General features: G+C 45.8%; 1 protein-coding gene across 1 annotated transcript in view; it reads left to right on the forward strand.

The window, feature by feature from the left end:
* The window catches only part of MBOAT2 (membrane bound glycerophospholipid O-acyltransferase 2), a 174,395-nt gene that overhangs the window by 31,035 nt on the left and 126,169 nt on the right, over nt 1-17,191 (forward strand). The window lies entirely within an intron of this gene.

Consider the following 17,191-nt stretch of genomic DNA (forward strand, 5'->3'; position numbering starts at 1 on the left):
GCAAGGATGTTGACTGAGAACTAAGGTGTGCCTGACCCCAGCCTTGGTAATGTCAATTGCTTTGTGTGCACATGAAAATTGGATATTGAATAAGGAAGACAGAAGAACTGATGTGTTGTTTGGATTGTGGTGCTGGGGAAAGATCTTGAAAGAAACATGGACTGCCAAAAGGACAAACAGGTCTCTCTTGGGACAACTGTGGACAGAGTGCTCCTTAGAGGCAAGGATGACAAGACTTGTATCAAGTACTTTGGACACATGCCCAGGACAGAGAAGCCCTAGAGAAGGGCATTGTGCTTGGTCAAGAGGGGCAGTGAGAAAGGGGAAGGCCCTCGATGGATCGCCACAGTGGCTACAACAGTGAGCTCTTGGGCGTAGACAGTTGTGAGGGTGGCAGGGGACTGGACGGTGCTTCATTCTGTTGCGTCTTGGGTCTTCGGGTTGGCACCAGACAACCATACCTAATTTGCATATCCCACCCAGCCATTTGGTGGGAATTCAAGGGAAAGGGATGGAAGAGGCGTGTTGCGGCATTTCACTTCACTGCCATTGGGTTTGGGCGAACATGAGTAATGCTGCCGTGAATGTTTGTGGACAAGTTTTTGTGCATATTTAAGTTTTCAGATCATTGGTGGAACATATGGGAGCAACGTTTCACCTTTCGAGGCACTAATCACCAGAGCAGCTGTCCGATTTCCCATCTGGCAGCAGTGTGCGAGGGTTCCTCCCCCGCCCCGCCCATCGTTCTCATCAGCACTTGCTTATTTTGTTTCTTGTTGATTATAGCAATCGTCATGGTGGGTGAGAAGGAGCCCTACTGGCCTAGCTTCTTTGTGTAGTGGGTTATTTATTGGGCTTCTAACCACAAGGTCAACAGTTTAAATCACCAGTAGCACCTTGGGAGAAAAATGATGCTTTCTACTCTTGTTTAAAGTATCGAAACCCCACAGGGGAGGTTCTTCACTCTGCCCTTTAGGGTCACTATGACTTAGTGGCAGTGAGTTTGGTTTGGTAGGTAGGAAGAAGCGCAATAGCGACCCTTTTGTAAGATTGCAAAATGTATGAAATCACTGCCTGTTTGAGGATCTTTTTGGTCTTACAGGGGAGCTTACCAAGTAGGGGCTGTATCTGCCCCATTTCCCCCTGGCTGGCTGCCCAGGTAGGCAGAGTATTAGGTGAAGGGAAGAGACAAGTATATAATGTTCAGGGTTTTTTCTCTCAGTGAAGTTCATAGTCCACAACTGTAGATCGGAGTCATATTTATTTTTACATTCAGAAACTGTTATAAAGAGGTTATACATGCCAGCGGTCTCTTGGCCAGGCGAGAGCACAGTCTGTCATTTTGGCCCGTTCAGCAGCAGTGAGCAGCCTGCTGTAATACGATAGGTGACACTCAGGTGAGACACAGTACACTGCCTTGTTATCTGGTGTTCCCTGCTGCTCCCCCCAGCTCCCCCCACCCCCCTTCTTGCATGGATTATGAACGAGAGAGCAATGCTTTGGGGGGAATAACCTTTATTAAAGCAAACCATTCAAACATCTGGGGATTGAGCTGTGTCTTCCTCCCCCAGTATGTGTGTCATTCCTCATCCAGATGCCATGCTTGTGGCACCCTGTGGACTTCCATTGTCTGTGTCTTGGTGTCTTGAGTCATCTGAGCTAAGACACAAAAGAGATGAAAGCAAACAAGCTAATAGCTGAGATGGGGCGGGGCTGGGGGAGGGTGTGCCAAACCACACAAACTACAGGAAGATTGTACAGCAGCAGCTCAGAAGAGATAAGCCCCTCCCTCCAGAGCCCACAGAGAGGAAGGAGCTCCACGACCTAGACCTGGTCCCCGATTCCCATCTCCAGCCGCCTCCACAGTGAGAACACATTTCTGTTGGACAAAGCCACCACCTGCTGCCTTTCTGTCAGAGAACTAGGTAACTGAGACACATCCCAAACGCCACTGCCTTTCCTTGAGGCACCAGCGGTGGTTCACACCTCATTTCAGGAGCTGTTTGAGGAGACTGCGTGTTAAATAGCCACGCAGAGGTGGTGTCAACCTTGGACGATAACCTGGTCATCTATATCCTGGGATTCTTCGATGGTCTCCCATCTGCGGCTCTCTTCCTAGCCCTGGAGTGGAAAGGGCTGTCCCGGGCTTGGTGGTACAACCTGAGCACAGCCCTGCTGGGTTTGCTGGTGTCGCTGTATCCCTTGCCTGCTCCACAGGGCAGTGCCCATGTTGCTCAGACTGCATAGGAGGCTGTTAACGGATTTGTCCCCCAGTGGCATGCAGTTTGGAAGTATTTCCCTCAGCTGTGCATCCAGGGCCCTGTGTGCATCCACTCAAGGGCACTTACAAATAACAGAACAAAGTGAATGGGATAGGTGAACTTTACACACACACACACACACACACACACACACACACACACACACACACACGCCTCCAGGCAGAGGGAATATGGGTGTATCCACCAGCATGCTAGACCCTTGGATGTGAATGAATGCTTTTGAGTTAAATTAGGAAGGGATCACCACTATTATTTGCATTAGTGCTTCTGATAGTCATAAGTATGTGTAGAATAATGAGTGAATGAATACATGGATGAATTTTTATTATAAAATTATAATATAACTTGAAATGGTCTTAATAACTGAAGTCAACAAAATTTGATGAGCAGTGATTGGGGATGCTACTTCAGGTGGCTAGTCTGGGCAGCTTCTAAAGATGTGACACTTATGAAGTAAGTGATGAGATAATGGGCTATTGTACGGTTTGCCTGCCTTTGGAAGGGAGGCGCTAGCCTCGGTGTGTAAATGGGTTTGAGGTGTAAGGTCATTGGGCTGTGATGTGGTCAGATCAGAGGACGGGTTCAAGGTTGTTAGTTGCCAACAAAACGTTAAGGCTCCAGTTATTTAATGATGGGGAATCTACTAGGACATCTTAAAACTGGGCGACTGATATGCTCAGGTGACTCTGGATTCTCTGTAGTAACTGAACTGCAGAGGCAAGGGAGGAAACCGAGGGGGTGCCGTGTGGCTCTCGTGAGTGGGCGTCTCTGCGCCATGGAGCACAGGATGAAGGGCTTGGCTGCTCACCAGCCAGCCCCTCCGTGGGAGGAAGATGCGATTGTCGGCTTTGGAAAACATCACAACGTTGGAAACTGCAGGGCAGTTTCTCCTTTGCCGTCTAAGACTCAGCGTGACAACATTGACCAGGCAAGAACTAACAGCAGCAGTGTAATTGGAGAATTGGGAGACCAGGGCATGGATTTGAGGCATAAATTGAATACTGTGCTAAAAAGACCTAGAGATGGGCTATAAGGGGCTGCTTGTACGTTTGGGGGGAAAGTTGGAAGGAGAAAAACCTTTTGGCTATTGTAAGTTGCTTTTAGACATTCTAGTGAGAAAGTTACCACGCAGGTGAGTGTGGACGTCTGAGGCTCAGTGGAAAGGTCAAGACTGAGGTGACGAATCGAGGTGACAGAAGCTCAGCGACGCAGAACAGGAAGAGTTCCCTAACAAAGGATGAGCTCTGCACTCTTGTCACTTGAGATTGAAGGTGTTGGATTGGATGGTCCCTGCTGCTCCAGAGATCAGACCTGGTGTCTCTGTGAGAGTGATGGAGTTTTCCCTAAAACGCATTTGGCTCTCCAAACCTTGAAATAGATGATGAATGAGGAGGAAACACAGGCCTTGAACTATTCCATGCTGGTATTCATTCCAAAATTGCTTATTCACAAAGCATGATATGTAATTGAAATAAAATATGCATTTAAAAGCAAAAGTAATTTAAATCACACTCTAAGACTTTCGGCTAAACCCAAATGATGGTCCATGTGAATTCATTTTCATGAAAAAAAATTTCTAACAGCTCTATTGAAATATGATTGACCCACAATAAATTAAACCTATTGAAAGTACACAACTTGATGAGTTTTGCCGTGTGCCCAAACTGTGAGACTGCCACCACAATAAAAATAATGAGCATATCCAGCACCTCTCCCCCCAGGTTTCCCCCTGCCTCTTTCCTGCCTCTCCGAGCTTCTTCAGGGTCCCTCCCCTGGCAGCCCGGCAGCCACTGATGTCCTTGTCATGGTAGACTCGTCTGCTTCCCTAGCCATCTTTATAAGCAGGTTCACATTGTAGGTTGTTTTTCTCTTTCCTCCGGCTTCTCTCACTCAGAATCCTCATTTTGAGTTCCATGGGGTGGGAATAGCTAATTCCCCTTTATTGCTCAGTAGCATCCCATTATATTGCAGGAGAAAGCCTAGAGGAGCCTTTCTACTCCTGTCTCGGAAACCGTGGGGCAGTTCCACTCTGTCCTAGAGGGAATAGGCTCACTGGCAGGGAGAGCTCCAGTTCTGTGGATGTCCCAGGACTTGTTCTACTAGTCAGTGTGGGTATGGGGCTGCTGTGAGCGGAAGTTTTCAGTTCAGACACCACTTGGCTATGTAGAACTGGCCCACACAGCTTTCTGGGCTGTAACCTTTGCGGGAACAAGTTGCTTCAACTTTCTCCTGAAAGTGACTGGGTGGGTTCGAACTGTCAACCCAGTGGAGTTGCTTGCTTGTGCCAGTAGACCATTCTTAACTGTTCTTTCAGCACATCTTCAGACTTGCGAATACCCAGAGACACACATTGGGACGTACGAAAAAGTAAATTAAACAATGATGCAATTTCCCACAAACTTTCTGAAGCCAACTTGTAGATCGCCCAAATGCTCTTCATGCAAGGGGCAGCCGTTCTTGGTTCCTGTATCCATGCCTCCTTTATTCCGCTAGTCTGTTCAAGGTCTCTGGCGGGGTGGGGTAGGGACCATGGTTTGATGTGGTTGTACTTCATGAGATTCTCATGAGTCAGAGTCACCTGATGCCCAAGCGGTTTGGGGTTTGGTTTTCTTCTCCTCGGGCCTGGGTAGAATGGGTCAGTCTAGTGCTTCGTGTCTAGGGAGACGACCGTCACTGTATCTTGTGCTGCGTCATTTGCCAGGGTCAGGGGTGAGAGCAGGGAGGGCTCATGCTTTTCTTTCTTTTTTTAATCTGAGTTGTACTTGGATCAACGAGGACAAAGACGACCCTCAAGGAGCTGCTTGGGCACAGGTTACGGGAAGCGGAAGGCTGGTGCAGGCCTGGGCCGTGGTCCCGCGGCACATGGCCAGGTGCAGTACTGAGTGTCCTGTGCTCACTGGAGCAGCCTCATCGAGTAGTGAACATTCAGTCCTGCTCAGTTCAGAGGAACTCTTTCTAACTCTTTTCAAGACTGACCAACACGAGATAAACCTATTATCTGGATAATAGAAGAAAACTACTTATAAATCTCTCTTGTTTTCTTTTTCCTTTTAATCATTTTATTGGGGACTCTTACATCCATTCATTGTATCAAGCGCATTTGTACATAGGTTGAAACCATCTTTTTCAAAACGTTTTCTTTCTTCTTGAGTCCTTGGTATCAGCTCATTTCCCTTCTCCTCTTCCCCCCTCCCTCATGAACCCTTAATAATTCATTAACAATTTTTTCATGTCTTAACACCGACTGCTATCTCCCAATTTTCTGTTGTCCGTCCCCCTGGGAGGGGGTTATCATTGTGATTGGTTCCCTCTTACTTTCTCCACCTTCCCCTGCCCTTCCTGGTATTGCTTCTCTCATTGGTATCTCTGTTTTCTTGATGCAGTTCTGCACTTCCTGCCTTTGTTCCTATGCACGATGGAAATATACACTGATCTTTGCTTTTCTATGGGTGATCTAAGAATATACTTAGGGGGTTGCCCATTAAGAGACAGCCCCCAACCCCCAGGAGTCTGGTTGTGTTAAACAGTGTTGACTTCAACATGGAGTGGAGGCCCTGGGACGTTGGTGTCTAGTCTTGGAGTGGTTGGAGCGGTTGTCTGGATCTGTCTGCAGAGCAGGCCTCTTTGCTGGGTACACTCAAGAGTTCCCCTTCCTTAGCTGACTCAACCCCCCAGTGTCTTTTATGGATAGGAGACTGTGGTGGGTCATTGTCACGTAGGTCGGAAGGATGGAAATAATTCTGAGAGGCATGTCCAAAAGTCCTTCCACTTTTGGTCTTCATAACCGTCAACGCCCATTCTTTATCACAGGTTCACAGCCTTCGTTCTTCCAAGCATCTGCCTTCTTGCTGGCTCGTAAGCTTCCTGAGTGCAGGAACCATGTCTTTTCATATCGGTCACCCATTGTGAATGTAGTCAATATTTACCGAATATTGCATAGAAGGCTTCTTCACAATTCTTTTAAAAAAATTATTATTTTGGGTTATGAAATTTCTAAGGATAGCAATCTATATTAAGAGCTTTAAGCCCATAATAAAGAGGAAGGAAAAATATGAACTATACTCTTGGCAGTCGACTCTCCATCATTTTAAACACTTTAAAATATATTATTAATTTGGAGTTAATACATATATCATTCCATAGCTCAATCATGTGAAGCAGACTTGTACAGTTTCTGCCACAATCAGTTTCCAAACCTCCTTTTTCTTCCTGGACTCCTTGAGATCATCTCCCTTTTATATATACCCCATCCCCGAAATCCTTATTCTACTTGCTGCCCCTATAGGTTCATCAATCCTGGGTGTCATCTACCAGAACCTATGACACAACTTTAAGAGTGTGCCCTCCAATGACATAACACCTCTAAGATATACCCTAATATGAACAAACAAAAACAAACCAAAACTATAGAAAATGTTGGAAACCAGATCAAGTCCAGCATGTATCAGGAGGAGGATCAGCTAAGAAAGTTTAAACTGTTCAAGTCAGATTTATGCCTTTGACTTTTTAGACTCATCTCTCTAATACACTCTGTCTGGTAACCACTTTCTCCCATCCCTCAATTGTGGGTAGAGAAAGGGAGGTCGCCAGAAGCTTATTTCCCATGTAGTTCCCACAAATGAATCTTGGACTCCCACTGTCATCCATTGCCTTCTGCAAACTGGATTCTCACAGTTTAGTATCTGATACTAGTCCCTCCCTCGACTCTGGATAATATGGATTCCAATTCTTCAGTGACTGATGTGGTATACTTCCATATGGACTTAGTTGACATCTCACTTAGATGGCTGCTTGTTTGGAGACAGCCTTTAAGACCCAGGACTCTATTTTATCTGATAGCTGGGAGCCATCTAAATTCCTCGCCTCATTTTGCTATAGCACCCGTATCTTCTATGTTCCCTTTCTGAGGGCGGGTTTCGAGCAGGGCCATGACGTAAGAACTAATTGCTCTTAAGTTAGAGGTAGGATTTAGTGGTCGTCCAAAACTCATTCCTGGATCTCTCTGTGTTTTTAAATTTTATTACTAATTTGGAGTTTATACATATATCATTCCATATTCAATCATGCCAAGCAGAATTTAGAATTGCTTCCACAATCCATTTCCAAATATATATAGTTTTTATCTTAAACACCCTTAAGGCATGAATGTTCTTTCTTACCTTTTCGTTCAGTGATTTAAAAACGTGCGTGAAGCTGAGCTTTCTGTACAGAGATGGAGCCAAATGCAGTCCCAAGCCTTACCTAAGCAAGGCGTTCACAGTGTAGAGAGCAATCAGACTTAGCAGCCAGTCTAAGTGGCTGCTCAGGAGAATACGCACTGTTTGAGTCAAGAGGAATTACTTACACTTAGAAAGTTCTGCTTAGCAAAGGTCACGGAGAGCCTCTGTCTTGTTGGATGAGCAGCAGGGACACTGTCAGGGCAGGTGAGGGACATAGGCAGAAGGACACGTGATGGGCACGGCGTGACATGGTGAAGCTGCTGTGCCTGCTGGCGTGTTGTACAGCTTCATTCTTACTTGGTAAACTTGAATTTTCTATGGTGATTTTTAAGGAGCACATTTTGTAGGTTTAGATTGTCACTAATTATCGGCAGGTGGGAGTGAGTTCTTCAGTGCGATAGTCTGCCCAGACTCATGGTGACCCCAGGTATAAGGGGGCTCCAAACACTTCATGAAAAATGGAGTGAAAAGAGAACAGAGTATTTCCCCCAGACGTTGTGAAGTGCCCCTGTGACATTGTCAGTCCTGCACCATGGCCTCCATCCTTGCCAGGCCCCAGCCTGCCTTCGGGCCCAGTGTGTGCTGAGGGAGGGAGCCTGGTGGTGGTGTTCACTTATCAAGTTGAGTCGGTTCCAACTCACAGTAACCCGATGTACACAGAATGAAACTTGTCTGTTTCCAGGATTGGTCAATGAGACGGACATGTGTATACCTCTAGATCTTATGACATGAAATCAACAATATCCTGCTAAACCCTCCTTTCGGCCCCTTCTGTCCCTGGCTCCCATTCCTCCCCTCTCCCTTTTCCTACCCTGTTCCTGGCCTCCTCGTAGCCATCAGCATCTAACCTCATAGTGCATAAAGCATGTTTCTTTTTCTCTGTTTCTGATGTTTCTGTTCTGATGTTTCTGATGTGAAATGCCTGCCTTTGTCTGAACGACGGAGCCTGCTGAGCACAGTGCTCTCCAGCCTCTCCCATGTCTCGCGGGGTTTGAGGGAGCTGTCACTGTCATCTGCGCTGCGTGCACTCCCACCGTGTGCGTGGACCCGAGTCCTGTAGCCGCTCCTCTGGAGCAGGGCCTTTGGGCTGTTTCCCTGGTTTGCTGTCGTGCAGGTAATGCAATCAACGCAGGTGTGCAGGGTCTGCCCGGGTTATATGCGTAATTCCTGTAGGGCGTATGCTCAGTGCGGGCCCGCTGGGTCGTAAGGTCGCAGGGTCTGCCTTTGTTTCAGGAGGTGCCATGCTGCCTTCCATGGTGGTGGTGCCGTTCCACAGCCCCGCCACAGTGTAAAAGTGGTCCTCTCTCTCCACATCCTCTCCAGCATTTGTTATTTTCTGTGTTATTGAATTTTGTCAATGCGCCGGAGTGAGACGATCGCTCATTGTTGTTTGATTTTATATTCCTCTTACTGCTAATGATGGAGAACATTCCTCCCTGTGGCTGCTGGTCCACCTGCATGTTGTCTTTGTTTGGTATGTTGTCCATTGGAGGCTGGTGGTTTTCAACTGCTGGCCTGGTGGTTAGTCGCACCTCTCGTTACCCTTTCTGCCGGTAGCCTTTCCATGGCCCCCTTCGATCTTTAGAGCCCTTCCTCATCCCTCCCCATCATTGTGGGGTCACAAACACTTGCTGTTCACCCGAGTGGTGACTGGTTAAGAATGTAACTTTTACTACTAGAAAGTAACATTAAGACATGTTTTATATTCCACCAATAGAGATATGGGGTAAAGAACTGTGTTTATTGATCTACTGAAGATTGGAATCACCTTGAACTGTCTTAAGAGTTGAAGTATTTCTATTCTAAATTTTTTGTCAATCAATTGTTGGTTTACTATCGAAAGCTTATGATATAGAGACTAATTAACAAACCTTACATGGCACATATCTGCTGTATGAAAAATATGGAAAAAAATCAAACTTTTAAACTGAGGTGTGTCAGGTATATCAGTAGAGTCAATAGAAATATAGTGTGAGCCACAAATGCTAACCACAAAAATAAGGTTGTGTTTCCTGGTAGCCATATAAAAAAGTAAAAAGAAACAGTTGTAATTAATGTTCATAATATTCGTTTTTTGTTTTATTTTATGATATACAAGTCTTTTATTTTTCCTTTGAATAATTTGTTGCTTATGTTGTAAAATGATGTGTTTATGCTATTGTTTCTTTTTTACATCACATCAAATCAGTATTTTTGATACATGTTAGTCAGAATTGAAAATTTCATTAATATCAGTTCTATCCTACACACGTTACTTATTAATGACAGATTTTTACTGTTAGCATAAAAGTACTCCATCATTAGTATCTTCCTTGGTCTATAATAATAACATCTCTTAATACTAACCTGTTTGGAAGAAAATGGCAAGTTGTGTTTGTCTCAGTCTGTTATCGTAAGTGGCACTCTGGTGGTGTGCTGTGGGTTGTGGGCCCGCAGTGAACTACCAGGATGCCAGTTCAGATTCCCAGTGGCTCCGCCGGAGAAAGACTCCTGCTCCCAGAAAGGGCTCCCAGCCCTGACCACACTGTGTGGGGTCGTGAGGAGCTGTAGTCGACCTGATGGCAGTGGACTTTCGTAAATCTTAAAACTCAACAGGTTTAGAAACAGGTAAACGTGCTGGAGGAGTGATTATTTAGTGATGTCTATAGAGAACATGAATTCTTTTAAGTATTGCTGTCAATATTAGCTATCACTCAAGTGGTTCTGGTAGTGTAGTGGTTATGATTTCGACTGGGAACCAAAAGGTCAGTAGTTCAAAATCACTAGCTACTTCATAATAGCTTTCATTTCAACCTGTAATCAATATGAAAGTACAGAGATACTTTACATTTTCATTCTCATTGGGTTCTGTCTTCAGAAGCTGTGTTGTGTATTTGACTCCTTTGTTCACCACCACACGTGGCTCCTACTATCACATCAGAAAGGGCAGATGTGTTCAAAGAACTGCCCATGCACTAAGCTTATAGCTTGATAGACATTTTGAACGTCCCCCAAATCCACTCCCTTGTGTTCTGATAAGAGGGAGAACATTTAAAGCCTCAAAGGATAAAGGATATGCAGTTTGCTGTGAAAGATAGGAATTTGTGAATAGTGGTTTTTACATTTTCTTAACACATACTTTTAGCCTAGATGCCTGTGATCAATGAGAAAATGCTAAGATCAACTTCAATTTTAGAGCTCAAAGGACAAGCACAAGACAGCAGCTAGCTAGCCAAGAGGTTTAGTCCCCAAATCTGCTACATGGGCTGTTTCCTTTAAAATGTCGATAACATCTCAGATGAGCATTGTGAGGATAACTTAGGTTTTATGAAATGCAATAAAATTTATTACACAGATTTGGAAAATGTTGGCATTGGGGGCCCTAAAATTCTTGGTTTTTAAATAGGAAATAGACATTGATAAATGCTTTAATGCCATACATGGAAAACTCAGAGTTCGTGGTTTCTCTTACTGGATGATAGAATTGCCCTAGAATTTTCTAAGTGTGTATATGTGTGTGTTTCTAATTAAACAACCTGTGAAATACACAAATGTCACTCTGTATTTAAAAAGTATAGTTGTATGTATAGAGCAAAAGGCACACAGAATATACAGGAGGCAGCAGCTACAAAAGATACCGTACACCAAGATAAGAGGTTAGCTGTTGACTAAGAGAAGCTATTCGCAAAGGACTAGTTTCAAATACATAAAGAACTCCTTTAAATTATGCATGAAAAAGACAATTATAAAAAGGAGGCAAAAACTAAAGAGGAAATCATGCCCAGTGAACATTTAACTGAGTACAGTACAGTAGCGATCAGGTGATACACAAATTAAAAGAATAATGGGATATGACTTTGCACCTATCAGCTGCATGGACGTGAAAGTCTGACAGTACCAGCCGATGTGAAGGGCAGCTGAGCAATATACGAGGAAGTTTGAAAATGTTCATGAAAAAATTCCAGGATCTTTTAGTTCCACCTTTTGAAATGTGAAGCCCTTTCACACATAGTCAAGTGGAGGGTGTTTGACCTAGACGTTCTCTTTCCAGGTCTTTCTGGAAGTGAAAACCTCGACCCCAGAACAAACTTAGGCCACTGCCATCGAGTCAGCTCTGACCCAGAGCCACCCTCTAGGGCAGAGTAGACTGGCTTCCTGTGGGTTTCCGGGGCTCTAATTTTTTTTTTTTCCTGGAGCAGAAAATCTCGTCTTTCTCCTGCAGAGTGACTGCTGGTTCTAACTGCTGACCTGTGGCCAGCAGCCCAGTGCCTCAGTCTCTCACTGTCCCCCAGATTCCTGACTTGATGCACCATAGTAGCATACAGCCATCCTACCTGCTGCACTGTAGTGTCACAAAGTGCATTCTGTACCAGGGAGTAGCTACCCCACAGCAGCCAGGCACACAAGGAACAGGCACATGTGCAATATGGTTACATGCCAGTGATGTAATGTTTAGTGGAAATGAATCGCAGGTGCTTACATTCAGTCTCATGCCATTTAATAAAATTTAGCATATTCAATATAATAGAATGTATAAATGGCACCATAGATAAAAGTATAAAAACATGTACAAGAAAGCTAAAAATCTACTTAAGATTAATGATTACTCTTGGTGGGGAGATTGGATATGGAATCGTGTCAGAAGGGCTTTCAGTTTTATGTGTCTGTCATTTTGGAAACACTGAGGCGTCACGTCCCTTTTCCTCTGCCCTCTACTGCATCAAGCACGATGTCCTTCTCCAAGGACTGGTCTCTCTGGAGAACATGTCCACATCATGTAGAACCAAGTCTTGCTCGCCTTGCCTCGAAGGGGCACTCTGTTTGTCCATGTACTGTCAGTATTCTTCACCAGCTGCACAGTTCAGGCCCCTCCATTCTTCTTTGGCCTTCCTTATTCAATCATGTCCAACTTTCACATGCCTATAATGCGATTGGAAACACCATGACTTAGATCAGGTGCACCATGGTTCTTAAGTAACAGCCTTGGTTTTCAGCACTTGATAAAGAGGCCTTGTGTGGCAGATTTTCCCAGTGCAGCTCATCTTTTGACCTCTTTGCTGCTGCTGTGAACATTGAATGTGGATCCACACAAGACAACTTTTCTCCGTTTATCACGATGCTTCCTCTTGGTCCAGTTGTGAGGATTTGGGTCTTCTTTCCATGAGGCTGTAATCCACACCAAGGCCGCAATATAAAATGAAAGATCCCTGGGCTTTGAATCTTGCCTGCTTCCTCACGACAGTTCGGAGAAGTAGATGAAAACAGCATACCCTGTGCCTGGCATGCACCTAGCATTTGGTGAAGGATTGTATGAAGGGAAGACATCTAAAGAGAGTCCATAAGACTAAAGGAGCCCACGTGGCATTGTGGGTTAGGTACTGGGCTGCTAAGAGAACGTTTGGAGTTTCCACGGGAGAAAGAAGAGGTGGCCTGCTTCCATAAAGATTTAATCTTGGGAGCTGATACCAAGCAGTAAGAAGGAAGAGACTGTTTTGAAACTGACTGTAGCAGTTGTACAGTACTGCTTGGTGTGATTGAACTACGGAGCGACATATCTGGATGGCTCCCAATAAAATGGGTTTGGAAAAAAAAAAGAAGAGAGAAAAGATCCAGTCTTGAAACCAGTGTGTGTACAGGACTGCTTTGAGTTGGAATTGAGCGGATGGCACCAGGCTTTGTTGGTTTCCATGAGTCAGAACATACGAGAGCGCTCCTCTCTCAGTGTGTTGTACTGTGGTGGCTTGTTTGGTGCTGTGCTCTTTCAAATGCCGGCAGATGTCATCCAGGGTGGAGAGGTTTCAGTGGGGCTCCCAGACTAAGACAGACTAGGAAGAAGGAAGAGGTGGTCCACTTCTAAGAGCTTATCCCCTGAAAACCTGATGACTTGCAGCAGAGCCTCGTGTGGCACAGTCCTGGAGATGAGCCCATCACGTTCAAAGGCACCCGGAGAGGACTGGGGAAGAGCCACCTCCTCCAAGTAGCAGCAGCCGTGCTGGCGTGGCTGGAGCACAGGTACCTCATGCCCTCACAGCGGGCACGCCTCCCAGTGAGGAGAAACCGCTGCAGACCGCACTCAGAATCAGCCTGGCAGCCCAAGTGTGGGTCTAGGGAGGTTGATGCCGTCAAGTGGGTTCTCCCTCACAGCGACCCTGTGCACAGCAGGACAGAACACTGCCAGGACCCTTTCCCTTTAACCTCCTCCCTGGGGGGCGGGCACGAGAAAAGTGGGTGAAGGGAGTCGTCGGACAGTGTAGTAATTTCTAAATTATCAAGGGCTTGTGGGGAGTGGGGAGGGAGGGGGAAAATGAGGAGCTGATGCCAGGGGCTTAAGTGGAGAGCAAATGTTTTGAGAATGATGAGGGCAACGAATATACAAATGTGCTTTACACATTGGATGCATATATGGATTGTGGTAAGAGTTGTGTGAACCCCCACTAAAATGATTTAAAACAACAAAACAAAAAACACTGCCAGTCCTACGCCAGCCTCACGATTGCGCCTCACATGTGAGCCCATCCATGCAGCCGCTGTGTCAGCCCATGTCGTTGAAGGCCTTCCTCTGTCGCTGCCCCAGGCAGGATGTCCTCACAACATGGCCAAAGTACTTGGGACAAAGTCTCCCCATCCTTGCCTCGAAGGATTGTTCCGGCTGTACTTCTGCCGAGATTGAATGGCTCTGTTCTTTGACCAGCCCATGGCACGGTCCATTTTCTACACCAGCTCTGTAATTCAGACCCAGCAAGGCTTCTTTGGTCTTCCTTATTCTGTCCCTCAATTTCACATGCATATGAGGCGATTGACAATGTCCTGCTGAGTCAGGCGCACTTTAATAATGTCAAACATTCTATAGAATGCATAAAGATCGGCATCCTATCTTTCTCATGCGTACTAGCTCCAGGAAGGAGCTCCAGGTGATGCTTTGTTTAGCAGATGCCAGTCTACTCTGTGGCCATCCAGGGAGAACCTTGGTCTTCACAGTTTCCGGAACCCACAGGGGCAATCCTTGTCATGGGTTGGAATCAATGGGATAGCAGCGAGTTTTTCTGTTTGGGTTATAGCAATCAAGTTGACCTTCAGACAGTCTCCGGAAGTCGTGGCTGGCCCCGCGGGCCCCAGTGCTGCCCAGTTTGGGTTTGAGTGAGGAGCACACTTCTTACTCTGAGGGCCTTTGAACGGTTTACATAAGGAGAGATCACTGTGGGGGAAGGAATGAGGTAAATCAAAGTACATGTGCGTCACATGAGGAAGATGGCACCTTATAGTTTCCGGGGACTAGGTAAGCATAAGCTTTTTGTGCTTATTTAACTATTCAGTGGGGAACAACTTCAACCCCCTCACCCCACCCCATCTCACCCCCCACCCCCAAAAGATGCAGCTTCTAGGTGTGGCTGGCACCTGTCTCTCTCGAAGGACCCCAGCACCTTCCAGCCTCAAAGGTTGTCTCCCATTGTTCAGTCCCAGGCAGGGCCTGAGTCCCCAGGGGCAAGATAAGCACACGCTCCCTTTCTAATCTGCAGTGGACCACCCTCCTCACATGTCTGTGACATGCGGTGACATTGTTCACTACAAATAGGAACTCGGCACAAGGAAGCTGGTGTTCACCTCACCTGCTGGGCCCTCCGCCTGTTTGTTCTTAGGGCTGGGTGAGATAACTGGGGTCCCTCCAGCACAGGGTAGATGGACCTCACCAGATATGACGGAGGTTGGCCTTCGGGCAAGACACCATGTGTGTGGGGTGGGGTGGGAGGGGCGGGGGCTGAGGACAACGGACATGTGTCCACATTCATTCTCTCTGCAGTGTCTCACAAGCTCCTCGCCCACCCACCCGCCACAAAAAGAATAACTAAGATAGGGTTTTATGGAGAGTTTTGACATTTAACATCTTGAAGGACACTGTGTGCGTGCTCGTTTCTCTGTGCCCTGAAATGCATGGTCTGGAATTCTCCTGTGCTGTGAAGTGTGTACTGCCTCTTCCTGGGATTCCCACCGTGGTCGCCGACTCAGATCCTTCTGATCCTTCTTGGCCATTACAAAGCCCGCACATGAGGGCTGCCACCTTGTTCTTGCTCTTGGAGCTTCTTCAAAGGCAGGGCCATCGGACGTCCCTTCTCGAGGGGTATTGGCTCACGAGCAGGATTCAACTCTGTGCCATGGATTTGGGTTGGCTTTGGTGCCTACGAGATGCGACAGTGGTGCCCTTTCCCTGTTTTGGAGGGAGCTCACTTGCTTGATTCTTGGAGCCAGACCACTTCCCACACCTCTCTGCACCTCCTGCACAGTTATCTGGCCATGGGATTTCTGAGACCACGTGATTTTAGACAAGTAACCTGGAAACCCAGATATATATTTTTTCTCATTAGTGAAGAGTAACTTTCCGCTTCTGGACATTGTACTTAAACTCACCAAGGCCACCAATGAAGTTGTAATTGCCAAATGACATATCTCAGTTTTGACTTTGTGCCCTCTGGCACTTGCCAATGGTCCCAGCTTCCCCCACTCCCTCGGCTGCCCTTGTTAGCCTTGGACTTAACCATTGGGGATCTTTTAGATTTCTGTTCTGTGCTTTGCTCGTGATAGATGCTTCATAAATAGTTACAAACTTAATGATACCAGGATGTTTGTAGATGTTTTTTTTTCTTCTTTTTTTTTGGTTTATATGTTTGTAGACAATAAGAAGCTATGTAGTCATGAATAGTTATTAATATCAAGAAAGCGCTTTTTGCTGATGTCTTGACTTTTGCTTGATTTCTCCCCCCCCCTTCTACATGCCCCCACCCCCAAAACACACTTTTCAATACTGCTAGAACCCTTTATGAGGGGAGAAGTGCTTGGAATCTTTTGGAAAGACATTACTTGTATTGAGTCTAACCATTTTAAAGAACAATGGTCTCTTAGACAATGCACAACAATGATCAACTTGTCTTCTTCCTGGTAATTCAAGGAAAAGAACACAGTTGTCTGTGTCATTGGCCAGAGATATCTCTATGACTCTATGGGAACAGCTACACAGATATGGTGCAATTTGTTCATTATTTAAATGTTTGAAATGGTGATCTACGTTTTTTGCAACTTCAGTCTTACCAAAAAGTCTGTTTTTCTTAACATTCTGTAAGGTGTATATCTCGTATATAAAGAGGAATGGAGACTCCCTATGCATGCGTTCTGTAAGGTGTATATCTCGTATATAAAGAGGAATGGAGACTCCCTATGCATGCGTTCTGTAAGGTGTATATCTCGTATATAAAGAGGAATGGAGACTCCCTATACATGCATTCTGTAAGGTGTATATCTCCTATATAAAGAGAAATGGAGACTCCCCCATACATGCATTCTGTAAGGCATATATCTTGTACATAAAGGGAAATGGAGACTTCCCTGTACATGCATTCTGTAAGACAGCAGGAATATTGCTATTATGTATTCCATTTTTGCAAGTTAAGAGCAGCTTAAGGGGGAAATTCAAAATTAGACATTTTCCTCTCCTGGAGTTCTGAAAGTGACTGTCTATTGACGCTCTGCTGCCTGCCTCAGTGAACTATTGATATACAGCCGAGCTAAGCTACTCGGTTTCCCCTTGTTGAAAAATAAGGGCTTCCATTTTAAACCAGTAGAGTCTTCTTCACTCCATCTCCCCCCCCCCCCCCCAGCCCTGCTGGGACTCCAAGTGGAAGAGACCAAGAGTCTCTGTCCGTCCCGGGGCCCTCCTACCCT

Source organism: Tenrec ecaudatus, chromosome 8 (assembly GCF_050624435.1).
Source record: "Tenrec ecaudatus isolate mTenEca1 chromosome 8, mTenEca1.hap1, whole genome shotgun sequence".
NCBI lineage: Eukaryota > Metazoa > Chordata > Mammalia > Afrosoricida > Tenrecidae > Tenrec > Tenrec ecaudatus.